Consider the following 27,312-nt stretch of genomic DNA (forward strand, 5'->3'; position numbering starts at 1 on the left):
AGTCTGGTCCACGCCCCCAAAGGTGCCAACTTAACTGAAAACAGTTCAGCAGATTACTTGTCTCCAGCATCCAGTTCCCATTGGGATCCAAACCACAAATAAATCCATTTGACTCTGTATAAAGCTTATACATGGTAAATTCATAAATTGTTCACCCTCTATACCACTGATATAGAGATATGTGCAACTGTTTGCTTCCCCCAGTTATTAATCACTTACTCTGGGTTTATTAATAAACAAAAGTGATTTTATTAAGTATAAAAGGTAGAATTTAAATAACAGACAGAACAAAGTAAGTCACAAAGCAAAATAAAACAAAACACGCAAGTCTAAACCTAATACATTAAGAAACTGATTATAGGTAATATCACCCTCAAAGATGTGCCAATAAGCTTCTTTCACAGACTAGACTCCTTCCTAGTCTGTGCCCAATCCTTTTTCCTGGTACAGTCCTTATTAGTTCCAGCAGACATCTCAGGTGATAAGCAGGGGTTTTCTCATGACTGGCAGCCTCTTTGGTCCTGCTCCACCCCCTTTTATAGTTTTGGCACAAGGAGGGAATCTTTTGTCTGTGCTAGTCCCCACCCCCGCCTCATCAATGAAAAAGTACAAAGATTTAGATGGATTCCAATATCATGTGACATGGTTGCATATCCCTGTAAGACCCTAGTCTCCATTCTTCCTGGGTTGGCCTACATGTATACAGGAAGGTTTGCAGATAAATAAACCATTTACAACCAATTGTCCTAGTCAATGGGAGCCATCAAGATTCTAAACCACCATTAATGGCCCACACTTTGCACACTGACAATAGGACCTCAGTTATACTTCACATTTCTAGTTTCAGATACAAGAATGATACATGCATACAGATAGGAGGACTATATTCAGTAGTTTATAACCTGTTATGATACCTTACAAGAGACCTTTTGCATGAAGCATATTTCAGTTACATCATATTCACACTTATAAGCATATTTCCATAAAACATATGGAGTGCAATATCATACAGAGCTTTCAGTTTAGTTCTCCAGATCCGTCTGCAGGAAACTGTAGGACGTGCAGGAGACAAAGCATAGACTCTTTAGAAGAAGGTTCTCCTGGGATCCTTCAGTTCTTCTTATTTCCTGCTATCTTCCAAGTTCCATGGTGTGGTGACTTATTCTCTGGCAGGAGAGCTATACACCTTTCTCAGTGATTACTTCAAAATGGAGGTCATTACAGAATGAAGTAAAGAGCCCTTTCCCCACATACCGAACATAAATGTTTTGCAGTACTCCTAGAGTCTACCAGCTAATTTGTAGGTAATTAGGGCCCTGATTCATAGCCCACTGAAGTTAATAGGAGTCTTCCATTGACTCCAGTGACATTCATGTCAAGCCCCACATACCTGTATCAACCATAGCTGTGTAGTGTATATTGTAATGCTAGCTTCCATGAATTCCTGTAGGATTTCACAGAATGTTAAAAATGCTTCTCTCTGCAAGATAATATTTTAAATAAAAAGTTTTAGGTATTTTGCTTACTTCGAGTTTGAATATTCAAAATAAATGTCACAGCTCTAACCATTAGTGATAATATGTATATTCTAGACAACATTTATTATTAAAGATTTCACAGTATAATCAAACTAGATTCAGCACTGTAATTAAAAAAAAGAAATTAAGATGTTAGGTGTGACTAATTCCTTATGTTCCACCAGAAGTTTATTTCCAATTGAAGCCACATTATAATATTGATGTGCATTATATAACCCCTGGGATGCACACGGCAAATACATTAGCCATCATATGCATCATACTGCCACACTCACCAATCCATCCTTCTTCTTTTGTATGGCGTCTTGGAAAGCAACGTTAAAGATTGATGTCCAAATTTGTCATCCACTATATGGCTTCTGGTGACATGGAATGAATCAGGTTGTACTCCAGGGTCTTAGAGGCCATTAGTTCACTAGATGTTCCATGGTTTGGATGTCTTCTCTACATTCACATATTGGTCTGTCCTTTATTGTTGATAGTGGACATGCCACAGGAGCTATGACCCTTCATGCATGTTATGATTTATTCATGTTATTAGATACATAAGAACCCCCCCCCCACACACACACACACACATTAAAACATTGTTCTTGATGGAAATGGTGATGGTGGAGAAGATGATGTGTCCTGTAGAAAGGATAAATCTTGGTATCTATGTATCAGATTGACCATGCAATGGTGGCAGTTATCATTTCCTTTGGACCTGCACACTTGATATGGAAGTAACTGACGGGAAAAAAAGTATGGAGCAGCAAGCTGGCATTTTTACATTCATTTTTCATACAATAATGACAAAGTTAATGTTAAAATCTATCAAGTACAGTAAAAAAACATAATTAGGCAGTTTGTAACATACATTAGGTATCTAATAGAAGCAGAATTAGCCTATCAGTGTGTTGAATGCTTGATGGAGACAATAGACGAGAATGCTTTGAAAAAGCTATTTCTGAGTTTATTATTCAAATTAGGATGCAGGCTTTTCCTAAGAAAATAAAAGCTTTGCAGGAAGCACAAAACATTTTCACTGTGCATACAGAGTAGGCAACTTTAATACTTACATATCTCTGCTGCTTTTAAATTCTTTTATTCATACATCTGAAAATAATCTTATAGGTACTGATCACCTGCTAAATTTCATTAAACAATGCTTGGTTATAGTGTACATCTGCCAAAAAATGTCTTACTTTTCTCATCCATTGAATTCACTAAAATTGTAAACATTTAATCATCCAAAGCTTAACCCTGTTCTGGTACAAACATTGTACAGCAATACCAGCCCATGTTATGTTTAGATCTTTTTTTCTAGTGCTCTCCCTATGGTTAGGGTGCATTTCACTAATTTAAACAAACAATGCCTCATAACACAAATTGAAAGTCTACAACACAGGTATTGGATTGCTCATATAAATGTCAATTAAAATGTTCCCCTCAGTAAAGATAACCCTTCAATCACAATAATTTATCAACAAACCCACCATATCCCAGTCCCATTGATCTGCCTCTTTCCTAAATCCTTCTAATAAAAGATGGGTTATTCAATGTGCCTGGAAGGGTAACAAATCCAGATTCTAGATGAAGAGGAGGAGCAAGTTCTAACACGAGCCCTCCCCATGGAAAATGCTTTGCCAATTTGAGCAATCTTTGTTAACCACAGCAACATTGTGCATTGTCCCAGATTCAGGAAAGTACTTAAGTGCTTTGATGAACTGGACATAAATAGGAGCTCCTTGGTGCTACTGCAACATAAATGATAAATAAGAATGGAGTAGGAGTTTCTCTAGCAGCTAGATCTTTGACCATTAAGAGCTGTATATGTCAACCCCAACACCTTAAACTCCACTCCAGAATTCACTAGCCACTAATGCAAGTCATGGAACACCTGGTGTCTTATATGCTCTCTGTGTGACTCATCACTTAATAAGTGAGCCAAAACCTTCACTAGCTTCTGCTTCCAAATGGACTCAGGGTATGTCTACACTGCAGTTAAACACCCATGGCTGGCCTGTGTCAGCTGACTCGGGCTCATGGGGCTCTGACTGCAGGGCTATAAAATTACAGTGTAGACATTCAGGCTCGGGATGGAGCTTGGACTGTGGGACCCTCTTCCGTTGCAGGGTCCCTGAGCTCAGGCTCCAGCCTGACCCCGAACATCCACATCTCAGTTTTACAGCCCCATAGCCTGAATCCTGTGAGCCCAAATTAGCTGACATGGACCAGCCAGGCGTGTTTAACTGCAGTGTAGACATACCTTCCGTGTATATCACTTCATGGAGCATACTACACTAGTCTAATCTTAAAATGAGCAAAACAGATTATAACAAGATCAGCATTCAAAAGGAAAGATTCTGCTCTTCATGCCAGCACAGATGAAATAAGATCCTTTTGCACAGTCATCTACAAGCAGCTCAGTATCAAATGGAACTATTCAAAAAAAATTATTATGGTTGAGCTCCTTCAATAAACTCTAGTAGATGACAATTTTCAAGATAAGCCAGTTTTTAGACCTAATAGCCTTTACAATATCTATTTGAAAGGACTCTGGTTAAAATTGTTTTTAAAAATCCATACTTTTGTTACTAATTGCAGCTTAGATTATTGAAAATGCTAGGATTCCATTATAGGTAGAGCTTGGGATGCCACCTATAATTCATTTGCCAGACACTTCCCATTATAAGACCCTGCTGTAAATTACTTATATCTTTTCCAAACTTCAGCTGTTTGGACTGAAATTTTCCATGTGGGTGTCTACATCAGACTGAGTTTGTTTTGGGAAGTTTCAGCTTTTCTGAGAACAAGATTAGGGAGCCATATGCTTTTCCCATGTCATGATAAAAAAAATCATTCAACTGTTTTGTTGAGAAGCTCTAAGGCCTCCATGCTTTGGAGCAAAGGCTTGAAATTTGGCCATGGGTGGCCTGTGTGTCGGGGGATGTGCTTTGTGTCATTGTAGTGGGGAGGAGGAACTTCAGAGGGAAGAGGTGGTTGAGGCCCCTCCCCCAGCCTAAGGAGAGGAGTTCCTGAATCCAGGGCTCAAGTAATTTCAGGGGTCAATAAATGAAAAAAAACAGGGAGCGGAGTGAGGGTCACAGGATCATAAGCAGAAAGCCAGAGGAGAACTCTGAGCAGAGAATCTTGGACAGCACCCACTGTTCCTCGAAGATGTCTAAGGAACCAGTGGAGAGACAGGGGGTAGGGGAAGAAGCAGTCTGGGAAAAGGAGCCTAGGGGTGGGGGGAGGAAACTGGGAGCTAGGGAGAGGAGACAGGGATTGGTTAGGCAAAGAGACAGGGGATTAGGAAAAGGGGAAGCAGGGACAATTGAGGACTCAGAACTGGGAGGTGAGGAGGGAGACTGGGATCAGTGGTAGAGCTGAGGGTGGCAAAGAATGGAGATGAAAAGCCCATGGTGGGAGAGTAAGATGCAAATGGGGAGCTGTGGCATGGAGACTGAGTGACTGGATGTCAAGGTTCCTTCCCCACTCTGAACTCTAGGGTACAGATGTGGGGACCTGCATGGAAAAAAACCCTAAGCTTATTTTTACCAGCTTAGGTTAAAACTTCCCCGAGGTACAAACTATTTTACCTTTTGCCCCTGGATTTTATTGCTGCCACCACCAAGCGTCTAACAAATATATAACAGGGAAAGAGCCCACTTGGAAATGTCTTTCCCCCAAAAATCCTCCCAAACCCTACATCCCCTTTCCTGGGGAAGGCTTGATAAAAATCCTCACCAATTTGCATAGGTGAACACAGACCCAAACCCTTGGATCTTAAGAACAATGAAAAAAGCAATCAGGTTCTTAAAAGAAGAATTTTAATCAAAGAAAAAGTAAAAGAATCACCTCTGTAAAATCAGGATGGTAAATACCTTACAGGGTAATCAGATTCAAAACAGAGAATCCCTCTAGGCTAAACCTTAAGTTACAAAAAGACACAAAAACAGGAATATACATTTCATTCAGCACAACTTATTTTATCAGCCATTTAAACAAAACAGAATCTAACGCAAATCTAACTAGATTGCTCACTGACTTTTTACAGGAGTTCTGACCTGCATTCCTGCTCTGGTCCCGGAAAAAAAAAAAAAAAAAAACATAGAGAGAACCCTTTGTTCCCGCCCTCCAGCTTTGAAAGTATCTCGTCTCTTCATTGGTCATTTTGGTCAGGTGCCAGCAAGGTTGTCTTAGCTTCTTAACCCTTTACAGGTGAAAGGGTTTTTCCTCTGGCCAGGAGGGATTTAAAGGTGTTTACCCTTCCCTTTATATTTATGACACTGGACAAAGACTGGGACTAGGACAAGTAGCTGGCAGGAGTTGGGAAAAGAGACAGGACTTGGACTGGAACAAGGACAGGTTGGAGGGAAGAAGGCAGAAGGGGGTCAAATTTGTAGGAACAGGGTCAAAAGGTCTATAACCATTAGAGTACACTCCCTTCCAGAACTTGAAATGGAATCCAAGGTTCCTCAGTCTCACAATTCCTTTGCTGTCAGCAAATATCTTTGAACCCCCCCGGCAAAAAGCATCTGGTATTGGTCCGCATGGAGAATGACAACCTACTCTAGGGAATCAGGGCTTGCAGAGCTCCCTAATGAGTGCAGCTGGCCTGTAATAGAATGCCTGATTGCTACACCCCCAGATTGGTTGGAAGGGTCAGCAGACTCGCTTTTAAACTCAGCAGCAGCAGTTCAGTAACTTCTCAAAATATTTTCCCATGGCTGTGATAGTACCTCTTGTTTCCAGCTCTACTCCTGCCTTGCCTCACTCCAGGTAACCTGGCTCTGACCATTGGCTTTGGTCCTGGTTCTGGCCTCTGGCTCTGTTTCTGAGCCTGGGCTCTGATTCCAGACTATTGACTCCTGCTCTGACCACTAGGCATGACTGCCCATGTCCCAGTCACTGATACCTACTCTACTCTGTTACTCCATTAGCTCAAGTGGCAGACGTTTGTACTATAGACCTAAAGGTCCCAACCATAGGAGTATGATGCCACATAAGGAAACAAAATAAGACAAAAAACCATATTCCATTAAGTTTGCTATTTTTCAGTCCTCGGAAATTACACACAAAACCATGTCAAAAGAAGCTACAAAGCCAAGCACTCAAAACACCAGAAATGCCAGATTTAATGTTGTCTGTGCAATCTCAGTTTGGCTGCCCTGTGCACTATGATACAGTCTCTTGTTACATGATCATATACATGTTTGGTTTCTGTTTTGGACCCCTCTAATATTAAAATAAGTATGTTGTGCTGCTAAGGGGGGAAAACGTTGACTGCTGTGATTTACTCAAACCACTAAAAACGTCAATTCAAAATGGGCTAAGGAGGCAACGTTGGGATCTAGATTAAATTTTGGCTGAACTACAGGACCTGGACATGAGTGTGAATCAGGGCTAAGATTCATATTTGATCGTACAATCTCAGGAGAGAAGTACCTGGGACATTTCTGCCATTTTGTGTTGTGGGAAACTTGAGAATGGAGACAAAAGGATTCTTTTCGTTTTGGACTCTTCTGACTCATTCTAAAAAACACATGCATGGGTTCATATCTAGAGGTTCCAAAATGAATAACCTCACATGTTCTGCTGCACAAAGCTCACAGTGGGAAGGGATGAAGATGCTGGCTCAGGTCTACAGATATTTACCTTGGCATAGAGGAGGGGAAAACCTCGGTGGGGATTAGAAATTTTGGTACTCCTAGATGAAGTGCCCTCATCAAATAGTTAACATCTTTAAAAACCATGAATATGCCCTCCCCCCGACACACACCCCAACTAGGAAGTTGAATTATCAGAATTTTTAGTCATGATTATAGTAAGCATTTCCGTTCCTGAGTTTGTGGCAGATTCATTGGTGTTAATAAATTATCTTGCAGCAGGCAACCCCTGGAGTTCCCTTGAAATAGATCAATTCACTTTAGTAGCATGTGTAAGCATATTGTGGTAGCTGTGATCACAGCACTAGAGTCAGACATCTTTTGCTTTAAATCCCAATAGTTTTGATTGTTGCAGATGTTATCAAGATACTAACAAAGTAAGTTATGTTCATTGGTATCGGTTACTGGTGCAGCTGTTAAGTGAATGAATTCAGTATATATTCCATTTTAATTTTAGACAAGTTTTATTTCAGCTTTGGTAGACCAGCTGTGGAGTAAGTGAAAGAATTAATGTTCTTTGGGTAACCCTAAAATAATTAAATAAATATTTTAATTAAATGTTCTGACCTTAGTTTAAGTACATGTTTTACTTTTAGGCTTTTAATATTTATTTTTCTTAAAGTAAAAGAGCTTTACATCAACTACTAGATAACAGTATTTTACTACATAACAAAACAATTTAATAGTGTACCTTCATTTGTACTTGCTATTGTCAACCCTCTGTCAATAATATTTAGTATTATATTAGATCAATGACCTCTTTAAATACCTAGAATCTGGTTTGCTTTATCAAATGGATTGGTTTCATTTTGCTCAGCATGGTAACTCTAATGAATTAAGCAGCCTGACTGCCCATGCAACTTGCCTGCTCTGAAGAGGATTCTTCATTCCAGTTCGTTGTTGCCATTTAAGCAGTTGCAAGTTCACCATTCCTAGTAATATAGGACGGAAAGGGTGAAATGTCAAAGGGAAAAATCAAATGCTGAATGTAATCCCTACAGGCTGGTAGGTAAGCCCTGAAATGTTGATTTGCTATTTTAATTGCTGGCGCTACATCAAATTCAGTTCAGGCACTTTGAATTGAATTCTGATTTCTGTCACAGTAAAAAAAGATATTGCCGAGGGGCTCAATAGAGCAGAATTGTGATTCCCACACCCACCCTCCCCAAAGACCCCAAAGGAAAAAAAAATCAGGATTTTATTAAGACCATGGAGGTCAATTGTTAGAGAATTCTCCTTCTGTTCCAAAACTGCATTAAAAAAAAAGAGAATAAAAAAAGCTTTCACCAATTCACTTATACACACTAACAAGTGTTCGCTTTCTAGTGGCATCACCCATGTCCCTCCTAAAGACTCTAAAGCCTTTTATCTTCAGTTTATTAGCTTGTTTAGCCAGCCATACTCCAAAATCCTCCCCTTTTTTACTGTTGTGATGGAAAGCCTGATTGTTTCGAGTTTGACACCTTGCATGGATTAGGGGTTGCAGCCAGTCTCCGCTGTGTTCCTTGTGTGGGCCAATATCTTTAGGTTTCAGAGTAGCAGCCGGGTTAGTCTGTATCCACAAAAAGAAAAGGAGTACTTGTGGCACCTTAGAGACTAACAAATTTATTTGAGCATCAGCTTTCGTGAGCTACAGCTTATGCTCAAATAAATTTGTTAGTCTCTAAGGTGCCACAAGTCCTCCAATATCTTTAGTCTTCTGAAACTAGAGGTCATGATGTACAGTCAGGAGTGATGGCATAATTTGCTTGTCTTGTTAACAAAATGCTGCTTTTTTTCCCCTTCAAGAAGCTACATCGGAGGAGATCACATGGTAGGGCTCAAGGTTCATTATTTCAGTGCTAATAAAAACCTTGATTCAGAATTAGTATACTCACTAGCGGTATTACACTCCTAAGAGCATTTTTTACAAGGATGCTTCCCAGAACAAGCCTTAAATGTTAACAAGTTTGTGTTGAATTCCAGCAGGAAAAGCAGCCGTACTGCACAGTGAGGGCCAAGGGAATTCTGCCCTGATATGCCTCATTTGCTCTTACATTAACAGGACACAGGAAAATTCTTGACTTTGCTGCAACATCACTTATCTTTGGATGGCATAGTTACATCTCCCAATATTTTGCAACATAGATTTTAATGCCCCAGTCCAGAGTGTTGGTACTCTGACCAACATTTTCAAACCCTAAATCTATATTTAACACTTAAATATATGTGGCCTGTTTTTCAGAAGAGCTACACACCTGCTGAAATCAACCAAATTGGCAGATGCTCAACACCATTGAAAACCAGGACCCCTAGCCTGTATTGAAATACCTCAGTTGAGGCACCCATGTTTGAAAGTCTTGGGTTCTGACTTCTTCCTACACTTCCGTACTTGCCGAGGGGACAGCAGCATCCACAGGGCTACTGTATCGACTCTCTCATGCATATAGGTGGAGAGTCGGCTCAAAGGAAGGGGTGATGCTATGACTTAACACTCCACAGCATGCCAGTCAGCACAGCTGAACTGGCACACCATGAGACATATGCTGCACAAGGTACAGGGCTGGTGCTGGGTACATCTCCCAGAGCAGGGAGAAGACAGGAGGTTCAGCAAGACTCTCCAAGTTACAACCAGATTTCCAGTCTGCTCCTGAGGCAACATGGTTACATGCTGCCCATTCACAGGGCTTGTGGCAAAGCCAAAGGAGACCCCTTTGGCAGCAGAGGTGGGACAAGATGTGCATCAGTCTTAGGGCCTGTTTGTAGGAACCCATTGACTGGCTTTGTGTGGTTCCGAAGGGCGGCTGCCCTGACACTTAGCAGGCAGGCAGGGGGAAAGGGGTTGGGTTTGAGGGTAAGGAAATAATTAGCATTTGTTATTCTCCGTGTGCTGTCCAAGCAGTGCTGATTTTGCATTGTCAAAGTCACACTGTCCACTCCTGTTCACAACTGAATGGTGTGACATTGCCAGCCTGTACCTACCTAATTCTCAGTGTTGGTCCACACACTGCAGGCCACCTTTGCAGTTGGTCTTTGCATAGTTTTAGAGTGTTTAGTCCTCTCTCTTCCTAAGTCAGGTAGCAATGGGCACCTGCACCCAACTGACTGACAGAATTTACTCAACTTTCCCTCACTTGGTTGAGGCAGCTTAGATACGTGTATTTCAGTGCTCAATGGAGGGGAAGTGCATCTGTTTCTAAAGCCTGGCTGGGAGTCTATTTATTTTAATATACAATCTCCAGTTCAGTAACTAGCAGCTACAGCTAAGATGCCTCTTCTGAATCTTCTGCCATTTGCAGAGAGCTTAAAGAACTATCTGTTTTCAAGCTGAGGTTGACCTTGTTTTATTCCCCCTGTAAAATTATCTGATAAAGCTTGCAGTTACATAGATTGGGGGAACTGGAAAAGCCTACACAGATATCCTAGAGAAGTCTGTGCACATGGTTGCCATTTAAATGTTAACATTTACCACACACCGGTACCTAAGATAGTTTAGTTATCTCCTATGTTTGGAATAAACGTTAAGTCAAGTCGTTAAAAAGTTGACATTTGCCAAACACTGCAAAGCAATTTCTACAAAGACCACCTGCTCTAAATAGAGGGGAAAATTGGTTAGTTCATAATGGTGAGCATTGTATATGACTGCATATGTAGATTTGTTGATGAAAGTTTTGTTGTCGACCATGTGTGGGGTGGTCTTTTTTAAGTTCACTCTCTTTGTTTAGTTCCTCTCTGGAAAAAGTTAAAGAAGAATAGCACCATAATCAGAAGACAGTAATTCTACCATAAAATGGTAGCAACAATTCCCAGGGATAGTGCTATTTCTAATGCCAGTCCTCTGTTGGGCTGGATTAGAGGAACAGGAACGTATTTGGTTCAGCTGAAAAAGAGGAGGAGGGAAGGAATGAAAAAGAAAGCTCTGCAAGACAAATAAGACTCTGCAGATGTGCTGCATCTGACTGCTTGCCCACTGGGGACACTGAGATAAAGAGATTAAGGGTATGTCTACACTACAAAATTAGGTCGAATTTATAGAAGTCATTTTTTTTAGAAATCGGTTTTATATATTCGAGTGTGTGTGTCCCCACAGAAAATGCTCTAAGTGCATTAAGTGCATTAACTCGGCGGAGTGCTTCCACAGTACTGAGGCTAGAGTCGACTTCGGAAGCGTTGCACTGTGGGTAGCTATCCCACAGTTCCCGCAGTCTCTGCTGCCCATTGGAATTGGGCGCAGGGACTAAATTTGGAGTGACTTGATCAGGTCATTCTCTTTAGTCCTGCAGTCAGTCCTATTGAACCATCTTATGGTGAGCAGGCAGGCGATACGGATTGCTAGCAGTCCTATTGCATCATCTTCTGCCGGGCAGGCAAGAGATGAGGATGGCTAGCAGTCCTATTGTACCATCTTCTGCCGAGAAGCCATGAGATATGGATGGCATGCAGTCCTTCTGCACCGTCTGCTGCCAGCCAAAGATGTGAAAGATAGATGGAGTGTGTCAAAACAAGAAATAGACCAGATTTGTTTTGTACTCATTTGCTTCCCCCCACCCGTCTAGGGGACTCATTCCTCTAGGTCACACTGCAGTCACTCACAGAGAAGGTGCAGCGAGGTAAATCTAGCCATGTATCAATCAGAGGCCAGACTAACCTCCTTGTTCCAATAAGAACAATAACTTAGGTGCACCATTTCTTATTGCAACGTGAAGTCCTGCCTGAAATACTCCTTGATGTAAAGCCACCCCCTTTGTTGATTTTAACTCCCTGTAAGCCAACCCTGTAAGCCGTGTCGTCAGTCGCCCCTCCCTGCGTCAGAGCAACGGCAAACAATCGTGCATCTGAGTTGAGAGTGCTGTCCAGAGCAGTCACAATGGAGCACTCTGGGATAGCTCCCGGAGGCCAATACAGTCGAATTGTGTCCACAGTACCCCAAATTCGACCCGGCAAGGCCGATTTAAGCGCTAATCCACTTGTCGGGGTGGAGTAAGGAAATCGATTTTAAGAGCCCTTTAAGTCGAAATAAAGGGCTTCATCGTGTGGTCAGGTGCAGGTTTACATCGATTTAACGCTGCTAAATTCGACCTAAAGTCCTAGTGTAGACCAGGGCTCAGACACTTACACAAAGATGGACAAACAACTAGATCAGATAAGCAAATTGACAGCTAAATTGAAGTTAGGTCTGTAATAATAAAATAAATAATAATAATAATACTATCTAGACACTGACCCAATTCACTACAAAAAAATTTAGCATTGAATTTATGTGACATAAAACTGTAAAAATGTTGAGGATAAACAAATCTTAGAAGGGTTCTGACCTTGGGAAAGTGCAGACAAACATGTGAACTTCTTAACAGAATGTCTTACAAGAAGTGTGCTCCTTCACTCTACAAAGAAGAAGAAACTGATATTCCCAGAAGAGTATCTATTTTGTTTATACCACTAAAGGAAGTATAAATGTGTCCCCATAAATAAGGCTCTTGAAATACTGCTAGTGTATATTTTAGCATAAGTGTAAAAAGATGGGAGTAAAATAGATGTTTAAAACAAACGGAGAATTATGTATTCCAAGAAGGAAAACAATGTAAAAAAAGGGCTTTAAAAGCAAAAATAATGCACTCTAGTCATTATAGCACATGTAGTTTAAAGCACCTGCTGAAAGATCTGATCTGTAAACTTCACAAGGGTGGATACAGGTAAGGAAACCCCTCCATTATCAGTTTTTGAAAACGTCTTAGTATATTTTAAATACATGTCAGTGTGTTTTTTTTAAAAAAAATATATTAAAAGTCAAATCTTTATAAATAATTCTACACTGTTGTAAATAACTACAATGTTAAAAATTAGTAAAAATATTTCTGGTTTTAACATTGACACTGGAAATATTGAGAAATAGCATCTCATGCATTATTCATAAGATCAGAATTAATGCAGTCACTATTTCTGGCTCCTGATTAAATGCTGGCTTGTAACCTAGTAACACTGGAAATAATGACCAGGTGATAATGTTCTGTGAATTGAGTCAATGAAAAGAAGTTTTGATTTGTCAAATTGCAAGATCACTTGCCCATAGAAATAGTTCTAGCTAACCAGCCACAGTTATGAGAAACAATGTTATACTGGGTTTGTAAGAGAGTAAATTCAGAGAAAAAGGTCTCTAAATTATAGGTTCATTCATACTTTTTTTTCAAAAGGATAGTTAATATAGCTATGGAAGAATGAGCACATTTAAGATTTTTAAAATGTCAATGTATGGGAATTTAGCTAAGAAAATCTTCATTGATATTTCTCTACAGAATTAATTCAACAGCGATGTTGAGTTGCAGATCCTCTGCCAAAGTTTCATGCAATATACAAGACCACAAAAGTGTATAAAAATGTGTGCCACTCACCAGTGATGTCTCATCTTGATAGCCCGGTCAATATAAATTATTAAATCCATAAGAAAACCATGTTACCAGCTCTGATTTAAGACAACTACTATGCAAATCTAAAACAAAGACGGTGCCTTTACCGATTGCACAGAAAATACCTAGGTCCCAAAATAAATAAAAAGTTGTGTAGATTTTTTTTTTTTTTTGTACACCAACCCCCAGCTTGAGAGAGTGTATTCCTCACTGAAGTGGAGTCACTGAAGCAGAGGAAAAGCTCAGAGTTAGACAACCATCATTCAGTTAATACGTAAGGAAGGGGGAAAAAACCCCTAATTACTAGCAAGAGGCGAAAACGAAATAAAAATATAGAAGGGCAAGGAAGCATTAAATGTTAAAGAAGAACCTTGTGTCTTCCACAGGAGAAAAAAAAATAAAATCAGCCTACTTCCTAAGGCTAGCCATTAAAAAGCACAGAGTGGGAGTGTGCACTACATATATGGATGAGTGAGAAGAAGCAGAGGAAGGTAGGAAAGGCTCATTTTAATTAACAGAAAGGCTGCAAGATAAAGCACCCCAGTCCCAGCGTTGGAAGGTATCGAGCTATCAGCTATGCTGCATGTGACTGTGTGTGCCAGTTAGGAGCCAGTCAGCCCACCAAGCAGGGAATAAAGGAGCCAGAAGAATACAGTGCTGTGCTGCTGGAGGTAGACTGATTTGAGTCACCTGTGTCTTATAAAGGGGGTGGAGAGCTGGACTTGAGTGAGAGTCCTGCAGTTTCACATACTAATGTAAAGCATTAAAGCGGAGCACATTGCTGTTAAACACAGACACAACAGAGACCCACATGGAGAAATATATGGGGTAAGAGAGGGACCATAATTTATTTAACTAGTATTCAATTAAAATCAGATGAATCAAGGGAATTAGAGAATGAATCAGAGAGAGGGAAGGGAGAGGGAGGACTGCCAGAACAATGGCACTTAAAGCTGCCAGCCGATAAATTTACTGCCTGGGTTATTTTTCCGATTACAGCCACGGTGATCTAGAAATTCAGAAAGAGTCTGGTGTCTTAAGGCTAAACCTGCTCTTTCTTTGGCTAGGGGAGGAGGACTGTTGTGAGGATCACCTTCTCGACTGGACTTGGACCCTGCACGTCGCATGCCAGGGGCTCAGGGAACCAGGAGAGAGACTGGAGCCATCACCCTGAAAACACAACCAATTCAAAATACTAATGGGGGGGGGGGGTTCTGATTAAAAACCACCCCCAGCTGATCAGTTTGTTCGGAGCTTTGGTTAGTTCTGCGGCTGCCAGGGAAGAGAAGGAGCAACAAGATGCGGGGCCAGCCAACACTTGGCAGAAGCCAGCCGCCCGCAAAATAAACCTATTACATGACCATTCAAATTCAGAGGCAAAGAAGAGGAGGAGGAGGAGGAGGAGGAGGAAGCCCTGCGCGCTCAGGAGAGGGGAAGCCAAGCCCATCCCTGCAGAGTGCAATATATATTTTTAAAACCCCTTCCCCGGGCAAAGGGTACCTTACGCCCAGGGACATGCTAAATGACCCTCTTCAGCAAGAGGCAGTGAGGAGGCGCGGGGGGGGGGGGGGGGTGAGAGAGAGAGACAGACACACGCTCTCCCACACTCAGCTCGCCGGGAGGACCCAGCCAGTCAGAGGCGGAGAGCGAGGGGGAAGAGCGAACACATTGGAGGAGAAATTGCTGCACAGCAAAACACCAGCCAGAGGAGGTGCTTCCCCGCTCTCCCAATATAACCACCCCGAGAGCAGGGGCGAGCAGAGCCGGCCGGAGCCCCAGCAGCAAAGTGCTGGGCTGGGGAGGGAGGGAGGCAAAAGGCTTGCCCAGGATGCCCGTAGCTGTATCGCGTCCCCAGCCCTGAGCGCCGAGGAGGCAGGGCGATCCGGAGGGCTCCCTCCGGACTGCTGGACGAGAACTCCGCGGTTGGCTTGCGCCCCGCGGGCTGAGCACCGGGCTGCCTGGAGGATGGGAGACTGAGAGCCGGGGGCAGAGAGAGGTTCTCCCCCCACCCCACCCCACCCGCAGCGGTAAGTGGCCCATCCCGTCGCTCTAGCCAGCCCTTGAGTCCCCCTGAGTCGACTTCTGAGTGTGCTCAAGTTATTTGTTTCCCGAGCCCTCGGTGCCTCTCCGCAGGCAGGTGGGAACCATCCCGTCATGGCGCGAATGTTGCCGGGTTTGAAGTGGGGCGTCTCTTTGGGCGAAGAGGATTAACAGGATCAGAATCCGTTCCTAACAAAAAGTTGGAGCAGGCATAGGCATGATCTGCAGCATGCCTCCCCGTCAGGCAGCTGCACGGCAAACTATGGCTGAGGATTAGTTGTTGAAGGGAGAAGGTCAGATGCATAGAGCCAGGAAATATTCTGGAAGCAGCCTACATGTGCAAATTTCTGCCGTTTGGGAGGTTGTATAGTTGAGGATGAAACCGAGGATAACCCAGTGGGTTGATCTGACCGTTCATTGTCCCACTGAAAATCTGCAGCAAGTTGAGTGGTGGGGAAGTTCAGAATGATGCTTGGCTTGGAGATAAACAACACCCTCTGAATTAGGCAGGTGCTGTCCTGAAACCTGTTCCAACAATTGTCAGCTTAAACAAAGCAAAAGGAATTACATAAAGATGCACTGATTCTTTCTCTCTTGATAAAGGCAGTGGATAAGAGGATGTTGTGGAACGTTTATGAGCAGGCTTGAAAATGAACTGAGAATGATTCCTGTAACATGCAGTAGAGTATTGTGTTTCTAAGATTTTTATCTCCAAAAGAATCAGCATCCATTTGGCCTGTTATATTTATTCAGAGTTTCACTTTTACTCCTTCTGATCACAGAAAATGCCTAAAAAGCTATTCTGACATCATTTAATGTGGCCGCATAAAAGCAAAGTTGTCTAGTCTTAGCAAACTTTCAGAAATTTGCCATAACGTTCTTAGTTATGTATGTTTATTTTTTCTTTTTTAAAATTACCGCCTTCTATATTTATTTTAATATTTTTAATCAACTAACTAAGGACCTGATCTCAAGCCCTTTTAAATTCACTGGAGTCTCCTCATTGACTTCAGTAGACTTTGTAGCAGACCTTGAGGGAGCATCTCTACAAACAAATTCTCTGTTCACTGAGTCCCAAAAGCTGAGGTGAACTCCGTACAATTAAAAAATTGGGTGACATTTTAAAATTAATGATGATGCATGCAATTAATTATTGCTGAATTAGAGTAGAACTCACACAGAAGTACTTATGACTATCCATATTAATGCTAAATGAGTTCATCATGATTATTATTATCATTACAGTGAATACCAAAGGAATTAGCAATAATTAGGCTATTTTACAGTATTACCAAAATGTGTCTAGGAATTTGTAAATATCTCATACTTTTTTACTTTTACTAGTTTTTTTTTTTCCCCCTCCACTTGGCTTTCATCTGAAAACAAATGAACAAACTTTCAGTGTCTATTCTGCATCTAGAAAGGAACTTGTTTACTAATGTTGAATGAAGTACCCAGTGTAAAGGACAGAGGACTGACAACGATCAGAGGGTACTCTGAGGAAAAAATGATTTCATGTACAAAGGCTGTGTGTGCCACTTTAGGTTTAACAAAGTAGATGAATTAAGAAATGGTAGTGAAGAAGACACGGTATTAGAAGTCTACAGTATATGAAATGAGAAAGGGGGGGGGGGAATCAGGAAGAAAGAATAAAGAAAGGAAACAATTTTTAAAGAAACCTAAAGCTCTTCAAGTAAAATCAGAGAAAATCCAGTAATCAACAACATTCAGTTCTTTCATTCCTTATAGCGCAAATGCCCTTGCAAAGACTCAACAGAGCTAAGATACAGGTGGGAAGATAACTACAGATGAGCAGGAGAATCAGAATGAACAGTTTGATCTTGTTGCTTATTATAAGGAACTTGAAGGTCACCTTTTGTTGCCCGGCTAAAATTTCCTGGAGGGAAATGCTAATGTGGCTTGATAAATAAGAGCAGATGCAGTAAGAATATTAGAAATGTGGAGAACCAGGCTGGCCAAATGATATCCCAGAACTTGCTAGGAAATTTGCTAGAATGTTGCTAAGAAAGTAAGCCCAGTATTTAAGATAAGATAATAGGAACAATAAGATAATCAGCTGCTAGAAAGATGAGAGAAGCCTCACTGAGAGAAAAGAATAGAGCTAGGTAACTTTAAGAAATGTGCAACTTGGTAGAAGACTGTCCGCATAGATTCGCTAAAGGAAGGTCATGAGTTGCACATTTGCTTGAGTTCTCTGAACAAGTTGCTGACATGCTAGTCTATTGGGGAATCAGTGGGTATGATTTATGTGGGTTTCAGAAAATGTCTAGTTTTGTACTCCAGGAAATATTGATCTGCAAAGTAAATTTTGATAGTATTGGAACAGGTTCAAATGTACTTGGAGGGGGGGCTTTCAATAAAGGGTAAAGAGCTCTTGAGTGAAGATGGAGGTGAAAAGCATGGTACTGTATGTGACAATATAAAGTCCACTTTTCTTTTTCCATATGTGAAAGATGATCCATCAGACGGGGGCAAATATGCTAGCAATATGGAAAAACGAGGTGGGAGTCTAGTCCAGTTGAACAGATCAAGAAATAGAAAGTTATCTGGCTAGGTTAGTCATTGAAGCAGTTATTATAAGTGGTTAATGCAAGGCAGGGTAACAAAGTATGTGTTAGTAATACACCCTGTGAGCCTGCATTGAGGCGACTGAGATGATTGTCTTGGTGACTTTGCTAAAATGGTTCTTCTGGATATTGTCTTTCTGTATCTAGCCTGAAACATAGATTTTTAGTCGCCGGAATGCACTGCATAATTTCCCACTGTTGTTCTTATTCCTCCATATGCTCCTACAAACAGCTTGCATGTTACACTTTCTGTCAGTTTCAGAACAGCTTAGATCATTTCAGCCATTTCTTAGAGTTCACAACACAAAATAAAACAGTACATTGAAAACTGCCAGGCTGGCCATCCTGAGGTCCTAATTCCTGAGAACGAATGTCCAATAGGACACTTGACTGCTAGTGCTATGCTGATGAGAGTTTCAGACTTGGTGTTTTTCTTCTGCACATCGCTTCTCTGATGCTTTCTTAGGAGCTGCTCCAATGTGTACTATCAACTTCTTCTCAGCACTTTGCAACAGGAAAAGAGTCCGGTTGGAAATGGTGGCATCCCTACAGATTTTTATTTTCTGAACATTTGTGATCAATAACTCTATGTTCGAGGCCGGGACACGTTTTAAAAAGAAAAAAAAAACTATTTTTTTTAGAGCTCCATAAGATAGACTTTTTGATTTTGTTTTACGTTTTGAAAAAAATTCAAAGCCTATAAAAAGATCTTAGAATAACAGTTCTATGCCTTGAGAGGGGTTGCTAGCAGCAGCGAAGTGTGTTCTTAAGTGGAAATAAATAAAGTGATTGTATTTATAACGAGTGTCTTGGGTGATTTATGGAATTATCCAAAAAATGTAGGAACACTAATCAAAAAAGTGAACTCTGTTCACACCTGACTTCCTAGAGAGATTTTAGGATGATTTCTCTTTGTATTTTCTACAAGTCAGGAATCAAAGCTTTCAGAGTACTGACTGGATGTAAAATAAAGGAGTAGAATATTAGTAAAACCCTGATTGTGCTGTGAATTATCACCCATGCTGTAGCTGATGTTCTTGACCATCTTTAGGCAAAACTCAATCCTGTGCTGTGATACAAATGGGCTGAGCCTGTGTGATGCCCCACTGTAGTTGTCTGGCAGTAGTGTGCCTGTATAGATCATGAAGCAGAAATGAGGCCCAGTTCATGCATTCATATTCATTAGTCTTCATCATTATGGCCACTCCCTTATGTCTGTCTCAGGATCACCTTTCTAAACTTCAATCTAGAAAAAGTGCTAACTCATCTCCTCTCCCATCGCTGGAAACTGGAAACATATAGCGTTTCTCAGAAATGTTTACTGATGTTCTTCCCATTTTCAAGATCTAATATAGAGTATTGCTTCTGACTTAATGACAGTCTTCTGTGAAATTACAGCCACCCTTAAGCCATCAACCTCATCTGTTCTGTTTTACCTCTTTGTCTCTATTTCTTAGAATAGGAGACAATAAGAAATGATCAACAAGAACACGAAAGAAACAAAATTTATTTCTTAGTTTTATTTCATTGCAACCATTACAAAAATAATAATAATTTGGGGAGGGGGGAAACGTACACAAATTACATATGTCAGCAGAAAGTGGCATAAAAACTAAAAACAAAACTCCTGTGAATGTCACCTGCAAACAGTGAAGAAAATGTTAACGAAGATGATAATATAGTGATCATAGTTAAAACTGTAGCATCTGCCAAAAGTTCCCCCACAGATTTTCACTATAATTAGAATAGGAAAACTGTAGTATCTGTCAGCAAATGTTGCCTTTTTATCAGCCATTGCTGTATTTGGTATTTATATAGCTCTTTTTATAGCTCATTTGTGGCCAGATTTTCAGAGAAAAATGGGAGCTGAGCAGTTCTGAAAATCTGGCCACAAATGCAGATGCTGAGCACTTTTGAAAATCTGGCCACTTGTTTAGGTGCCAAAGTGGGAACAGAGCTCCTCTGAAAATCTGGGCATATGCTTGAGTAGCTCTTTACAAATATGAACAAATTCATCTTCTCAATTTTTACCTCTCAGGCTTTATTGCCCTCATTTTTTACAGACACAAACTAATTTTTAAGAAAATCCCCATTTCAAATTAACCACCAAAATGTAACAAACCAAACAAAACCTAGAGGAAGCAGACTCTAAACTAAGTTAATCAACCAATTTAATGAGCCTTCCTAAATCCTGTCAAACCCAGTTTGGCAGACTACCATGAAAAATAAATTCCAAAGGCAGGGGTCTTTTTTTGAGAACACCATGCTGGTGGCTGTAAAAAGCCTTGGAACTGGTGTTATGAATGTTCTAGCCAATCATAATTTCTGTGATGGAGTTCAGGGTGAGAATCAGCCCGTGACAACTGCATTCATGGTAGCGATGCCTCCTCTCCATCCAGATAGCACCCAGAAGTATGTGTGGAAAGGCACATGTTGTTAGCACACCTAGCTCGACTATGCTTCCTGCTGAAGTTTCTGTGAGGATATCGATAGTGGCCCTAATCAAAGTGCATTGCAGTCACCTAGACATTTAAAAGAGGACTGTCATTAGGTTCAAGTGCAAGAGAAGTAGCTGCCACCCCCGGACAGGTTTCAGAGTAGCAGCCGTGTTAGTCTGTATTCGCAAAAAGAAAAGGAGGACTTGTGGCACCTTAGAGACTAACCAATTTATTAGAGCATGAGCTTTCGTGAGCTACAGCTCACTTCATCGGATGCATATCGTGGAAACTGCAGCAGGCTTTATATATACACTGAGAATATGAAACAATACCTCCTCCCACCCCACTGTCCTGCTGGTAATAGCTTATCTAAAGTGATTTCCAGCACAAATCCAGGTTTTCTCACCCTCCACCCCCCCACACAAATTCACTCTCCTGCTGGTGATAGCCCATCCAAAGTGACAACTCTTTACACAATGTGCATGACAATCAAGCTGGGCTATTTCCTGCATAAATCCAGGTTCTCACATCCCCCCCACCCCCATACACACACAAACTCACTCTCCTGCTGGTAATAGCTCATCCAAACTGACCACTCTTCAAGTTAAAATCCAAGTTAAACCAGAACATCTGGGGGGGGGGGGTAGGAAAAAACAAGAGGAAACAGGCTACCTTGCATAATGACTTAGCCACTCCAAGTCTCTATTTAAGCCTAAATTAATAGTATCCAATTTGCAAATGAATTCCAATTCAGCAGTTTCTCGCTGGAGTCTGGATTTGAAGTTTTTTTGTTTTAAGATAGCGACCTTCATGTCTGTGATCGCGTGACCAGAGAGATTGAAGTGTTCTCCGACTGGTTTATGAATGTTATAATTCTTGACATCTGATTTGTGTCCATTTATTCTTTTACGTAGAGACTGTCCAGTTTGACCAATGTACATGGCAGAGGGGCATTGCTGGCACATGATGGCATATATCACATTGGTGGATGTGCAGGTGAACGAGCCTCTGATAGTGTGGCTGATGTTATTAGGCCCTGTGATGGTGTCCCCTGAATAGATATGTGGGCACAGTTGGCAACGGGCTTTGTTGCAAGGATAAGTTCCTGGGTTAGTGGTTCTGTTGTGTGGTATGTGGTTGTTGGTGAGTATTTGCTTCAGGTTGCGGGGCTGTCTGTAGGCAAGGACTGGCCTGTCTCCCAAGATTTGTGAGAGTGTTGGGTCATCCTTTAGGATAGGTTGTAGATCCTTAATAATGCGTTGGAGGGGTTTTAGTTGGGGGCTGAAGGTGACGGCTAGTGGCGTTCTGTTATTTTCTTTGTTAGGCCTGTCCTGTAGTAGGTAACTTCTGGGAACTCTTCTGGCTCTATCAATCTGTTTCTTTACTTCTGCAGGTGGGTATTGTAGTTGTAAGAAAGCTTGACAGAGATCTTGTAGGTGTTTGTCTCAGTGAGAAATGATAAAAGGCATTACAAGCTATTGCTGCTAGCTGAAACACTGAGTGTTACTACGGATCCGGGGAGCATAAATGGTGACACGTTTTGGCAGATGGACATACACCCACGATAATTGGTGTAAACACAGCATCAGCCTGCTCCTATCCATGTTCCCCTTTCTGATTAGCGTCCCATCCGTAAGGGTCCAGTCAAAACCAGTTTCTTTTCATTGACTTTATGGACTTTATGAAGTGCACTGGGGACCTGGCCCTGCAGATTTAATTTACCTAGGAAGAGATTCTACAGTGATGTGTTGTGTCAAAACCATGGATGCATGGATAGGACCGTCCCTGACAAAACACTGCAGTCACTGGTATCTGATCTGATAGAATCAGCATGAACTGAGCCCCTTACCCTGACCCATCACTAGGAGGAGATCATCAAATGTCTCTCACACACAATCACAATTCCTGCTCAGCTCAGAAACCAGATGGATAGGAATCCAGCAAATCTGTGGAATCCTGGGGATGTTGTATTTTCTACAGCCCTATTTTCTCAGTAATCTTCCTTGAAAATGTAGGATTGAGGATGGAGAATAATTAGTGATGATGTTAACATCCCAAGATGCTTTCTTGACCGAGGGGGTAACTACCACCTGGAGCTGTAAAAGTCAACTTGCACTTTGACTTTTGTAATGCAGCCATTATCCCTACTAAATCACTGCAGAACTTAACCACTCATCTCACAGCTATATCATCTGGCTAGTGGTTGTTTGCAGCATACACCCAGAATTTTAAGGAACAAAATGGGATGAAAATTAGCCAAATGTCTATGCATTTCTCACCTCTTATTATAACATTCTTCAGCCGTATTGAACCAGCAGTCATCCAGGTTTATCATGTTTGCATTACTCTGATGTAAGGTCTATCTACGTAGCCTTTTATTTTTTGCTTTCTCTCCACTTTTGTTTGTGGATAAAACAAAAGAAATTCTTGCAATACAATGAAAGGGGATATTTCTGAACTGCCTGGAACTAGAAAGTGCTGAAAATTTTGTGAATGATTCTATTCTCGTGGGAATTCTGGTCTACCTAGAACACAGATATTTGATTGTATTTCAGACAAGCATTAGAACTTTTGGATGCTCAGCTAGATTAATCTTCCAGTCTTTTTGAAATTCTGCACACACACCTTTTTATTCCATAGAAAGCAGTAAATCTTTTGCCACCATCTGGAATTGTATGTGTCCATAGTTGACTTTTTGGGTCAAATTCAAAAGCTACAGTAAACGGGGCCTCTAATTCTGCAGGTGCAAATTGGCAGGTGGAAATAATTCCATGTGCAATTTTCTACCTGCAGTTCAAGTCACTTTGATGTCTGAGTCACTGATTGTACCTGTAAATTAGGTTATCTATGTGCCCTAAACTGTGGATGCAAAATTGTACCCAAAAATTATTTACATCTGCTGTTTGCATCCAGAAAAATGGTGGCATCAGATTAAAAATCTGGCCCCTAACTCTAAATCTTTTCAAGAGTAGAACTGAAAGAAGATATTTGCACCACTGGCAAAATTGACAGTTAATTTTGATTCATTGAAAAGTGTGTTGGTTTTGTTCTTATCCTGTTTTGTTATAGCAACAAATGCACTGTATTTTAGCCTGCTCACTTTACTTGTATCTATTGGAGCTGAGCAGAACTATCAATTTCTGTTCTAGCACTCGCATGCAAAAAGTGACATTTTCATAAGGATTCAGAGAGCAATTTTTCTTGTTATGGTAAAACAAAAAACCTGTTTTATGAAAAGAGAAAATGCACAGATTTCACAAAAACAATTCTCACCCAAGATTAGATTTTTCTTTTGTGGAAAAAGAGATGTAAGAACAAAGGTGCTTTGCTTATTCAGATCCACAAAACTGTACAAATCTCTGGAAAATTTTCTTATAAGTACCTAATAATGTTGGGTTTTTTTATGGATAAAGAAGCACTGAACATTAGATGTTAGGATATAGGGCTCTAGAGGGTTAACATACAGTACGGAACGTAGAATGGAGTTCTGATTGCTGCATGGAGGAGTTTTCACAATTTCCTCTGAATTCTATGTGGAACATCTTATCATTTTCCCCCATTATTCCTGGTCTCCTAGAGACCTTATATCTGAGAAAGAAGAGCTATATCCCATAGCTGTGCATCATAACCATGAACATATTTCTTAAATTTCCCCTCCCCCCGCCATCATGTTCCCATTACACCTCTGGCATTTAGGGCAGCGACAAAGCTCCTCCACTCCTGTTGGTTTCTGGCAAGTCTTTCAACGGTTCCCCAGTGGTGGCCCAGGTTTTTCAGCTCAACTTCCACAGCTCTTCGCCATGTTGTTTTTGAGCAGCCTCGTTTTCACTTGCTTTCAGGTGTCCATCTTATTGCTACTCTGGTGACGGAATCAGTTTCCATCCGAAGCACATGGACAATCCATCTCCAGCTTCTCCTCTTGCCTGCGCTGTGTGAATAGGTCTTGGTTTGAGATTGTTCTGGGCCAAAATATATGGAGGATTTTTCTCAGGCCAGTTGTATTGAATGAAGACAGTTTGGACATGTCATACTTTCTCATTCCCCAGCATTCTGCACTATAAAGTAGTGTTGAAAGTACGCAACTCTGATAAATCTTGAGTTTGGTTTTTGGTGTTTGTATTATGACATGTACAGTTACTAAAATCCACTGTGTTTGGCTGAGTTAACACTGATATCACAAAGCCACGACCCAATAATTAACAGTTGAAAAGTACCTTGAGATCATATTTTCTTAGATTTTATTTTACACAGTGTGTTGTCCAGCTTTATGAAATCTCACGTAGAACAAATCTTATAAAAAATAAATATGTGAATGTCAGAGCGGTTTTTTTGTGTGTGACTCTATCGAAAGGAAAATTTTCCTTGTGATCCATCAAAAAATAATTCTGGTGGTGGGTTTTAGACATTTCAACTTCTGAGGTGAGATAAGCACTTGATTCTTTTCCCCCCACCCTCATGGCTCACAATATGTTCAGAATGTCCCATTGCAATGTAATATATGCACTTCTGCATGGTATTGCTTACCTAAACCTCAGCTCAGGGAACTGGGAATAAGACTCATGGCTATTCTGGTGTCATAACATCCCTTTGCTGTGTGCGCACACTTTGCTGCTTGCAAATGCCTGTGTAGGATTTTCTCTTTTTCTGTACTTGGTGAAGCAGGTCAGACTTTCTATCTGTTGTTCTTTGATCAAGGAAACCAGCCTCTAGCAAGCCCTATTAAATTGTAAAAGGCATAATGGGCAAAAGTGTAACCCTTCGCTATAAGCTAGTGGATATAACCATGTCACCTTTGATAAGCTGGGAAAAGGTCTTTACTCCATTTAATAATTCCAGCGGGAGGCAGCTACACCTATACCAGGAGTCTTAATCAATCAGGTTTAATTTATGCACGTTCCTGTTGTGCTAAATTTGTCAAGTTGACGTATTGGGTGAATTTAATTACTGTAAATGCACTAAGGTGGATTCTTTCTTCTCACTGCTCCTTGTGGATAAGATTAGTGCTTATTAGCAATGAGTACAAAATAGTGCAATTCTCTTGTTCTGCATAACGTAAATGAGTTGTACACTATCACTAACACTGTATAACTTTTAGAATTGGGAAATGTCCCACGTTTAATCAAGGATAAGTGGAACCAGGAAAAGACACTTGTTTAAATTCTTGTCAGAAATTGCTGCTAGGAGTAATTAGAAATATGGGGTATGTGACACTGAGCCCTAATCATGAATTTATTATTCAACTAAAAATTGTATTGTGACAAAATCCTTGTCATTTGCAGTCTGTGTTCAATCCAAGTGAGGATGTTTCTAGCCAGTTGGCAGCTGTCCACTCAGTAGGTCACCTGGAAGGCAATGTTTACAAGGAATACATCAATGTACCTCCTCTGATAATACATCTCCAAGATACCCAAACATAAAAAAAATTGCAAATGGCCTGTTGCTCGGAACAGGGGCATCAGTGCATTTGAAGATATGTGTTTGAAGTGGACACACCTTTTGGCTAGAAGAAAGGGGTACCAACAAAACCATTTGTTATGCCCTATCAGGTTAACTAAGCGAAAGGCTGTTTTAAAGAGGGTGACCTATGGTGGAGATGGTCAATATTGTGTGATAACTACCTGCAAGAGACATTTTTATGGTCAGCTGGAGTGTGAGATCACAAAGGTATATACGTCAATTGGCCATGTGGCAATTTCCCCTGTTCCTGGTTCTGAAAATAAAACAGTTATCTCTGATCCAGAGTCTCAACATCTAACCATATGAAGCGTACCAACATTTCATGTATATATACCCCACTTGATTTAAAACTAAAACAGCTAATGAAAAGAAAACTTGATAAAACTGATAACAAAATTGATGAGGCAGAACAATCCCTTGCCAGGTTAATGTGTGGAAGTAATAACATATTAGTTATACCTCCCTGGATGGAAAGTGGGTTAAAAGGATGCACTGTTGTTTAAAATATTGCAGTTGACGTTATTTTAATTGTGTTGTGTAGTATGTATTGTAAAATCAGAAGGGATTTTAAGTAGTCCCTGAAAAGTCCCATGGGGAGGCCCAATGTCCACCTAGAGTAATTGTTACAAACACTCTTCCACCACCACCACCACATACTTGGACAGTACCAGAAGAGAAAAAAAAAACAAAAAACATTGTGTTCATGAGGCTTGCAGTTTTTATAGAGGAGTATCAGGAACCAGAACACCTCTGTGCAGGGATGTGAGAACTGGGGGAGCAAGGAGGACACCCTTCCCACTTTTTAACATGGGTGTAGTAGCCTCAGGAAGGTGTGGCAGGGGCTTCACTTTCTGGTGGGGGAGGTGATCAGCTCCCCTGCCAATGGCACCAGCCTCTTCCCTGTGGTGGTGGTGGGGCTAGGTGGGCCTTAGCCCCCTCCTTTTCCATGGGGGGCAGATGGGGTACTGCTCTTGGGCACTCCAGCCCCCCTGCCCATGGCAGGTGAAGGCTCATAGCAATCTGGGCTCACTGGAAAACTCTTACCATGACCTGGCTCTGGTTTCTGGCATAGCCAGGGGGCAGGGTCTCAGGGGGAAGAGGAGGAGCAGAGGGCAGGGCCATGGTTTTTGCACCTGTGGCCCCCAACTTCTACACAGATTCCGGCGATCCTGCCCTTACACCATCATTAGGCCTCATTCAGTCACAGCCTACCA

General features: G+C 41.2%; 1 protein-coding gene across 1 annotated transcript in view; it reads left to right on the forward strand.

Moving 5' to 3' along the window:
- Positions 1 to 15,268: 15,268 nt before the first annotated feature.
- The window catches only part of CNTN5 (contactin 5), a 998,629-nt gene continuing 986,585 nt past the window's right edge, over positions 15,269 to 27,312 (forward strand). Inside the window, exon 1 of the mRNA XM_084613389.1 lies at positions 15,269 to 15,602. The gene's annotated coding sequence lies outside the window, so the exon portion shown is untranslated. The remainder of the gene's footprint in view (positions 15,603 to 27,312) is intronic.

This window comes from Lepidochelys olivacea (assembly GCF_965140295.1).
Source record: "Lepidochelys olivacea isolate rLepOli2 genome assembly, chromosome: 1".
Lineage (NCBI taxonomy): Eukaryota > Metazoa > Chordata > Testudines > Cheloniidae > Lepidochelys > Lepidochelys olivacea.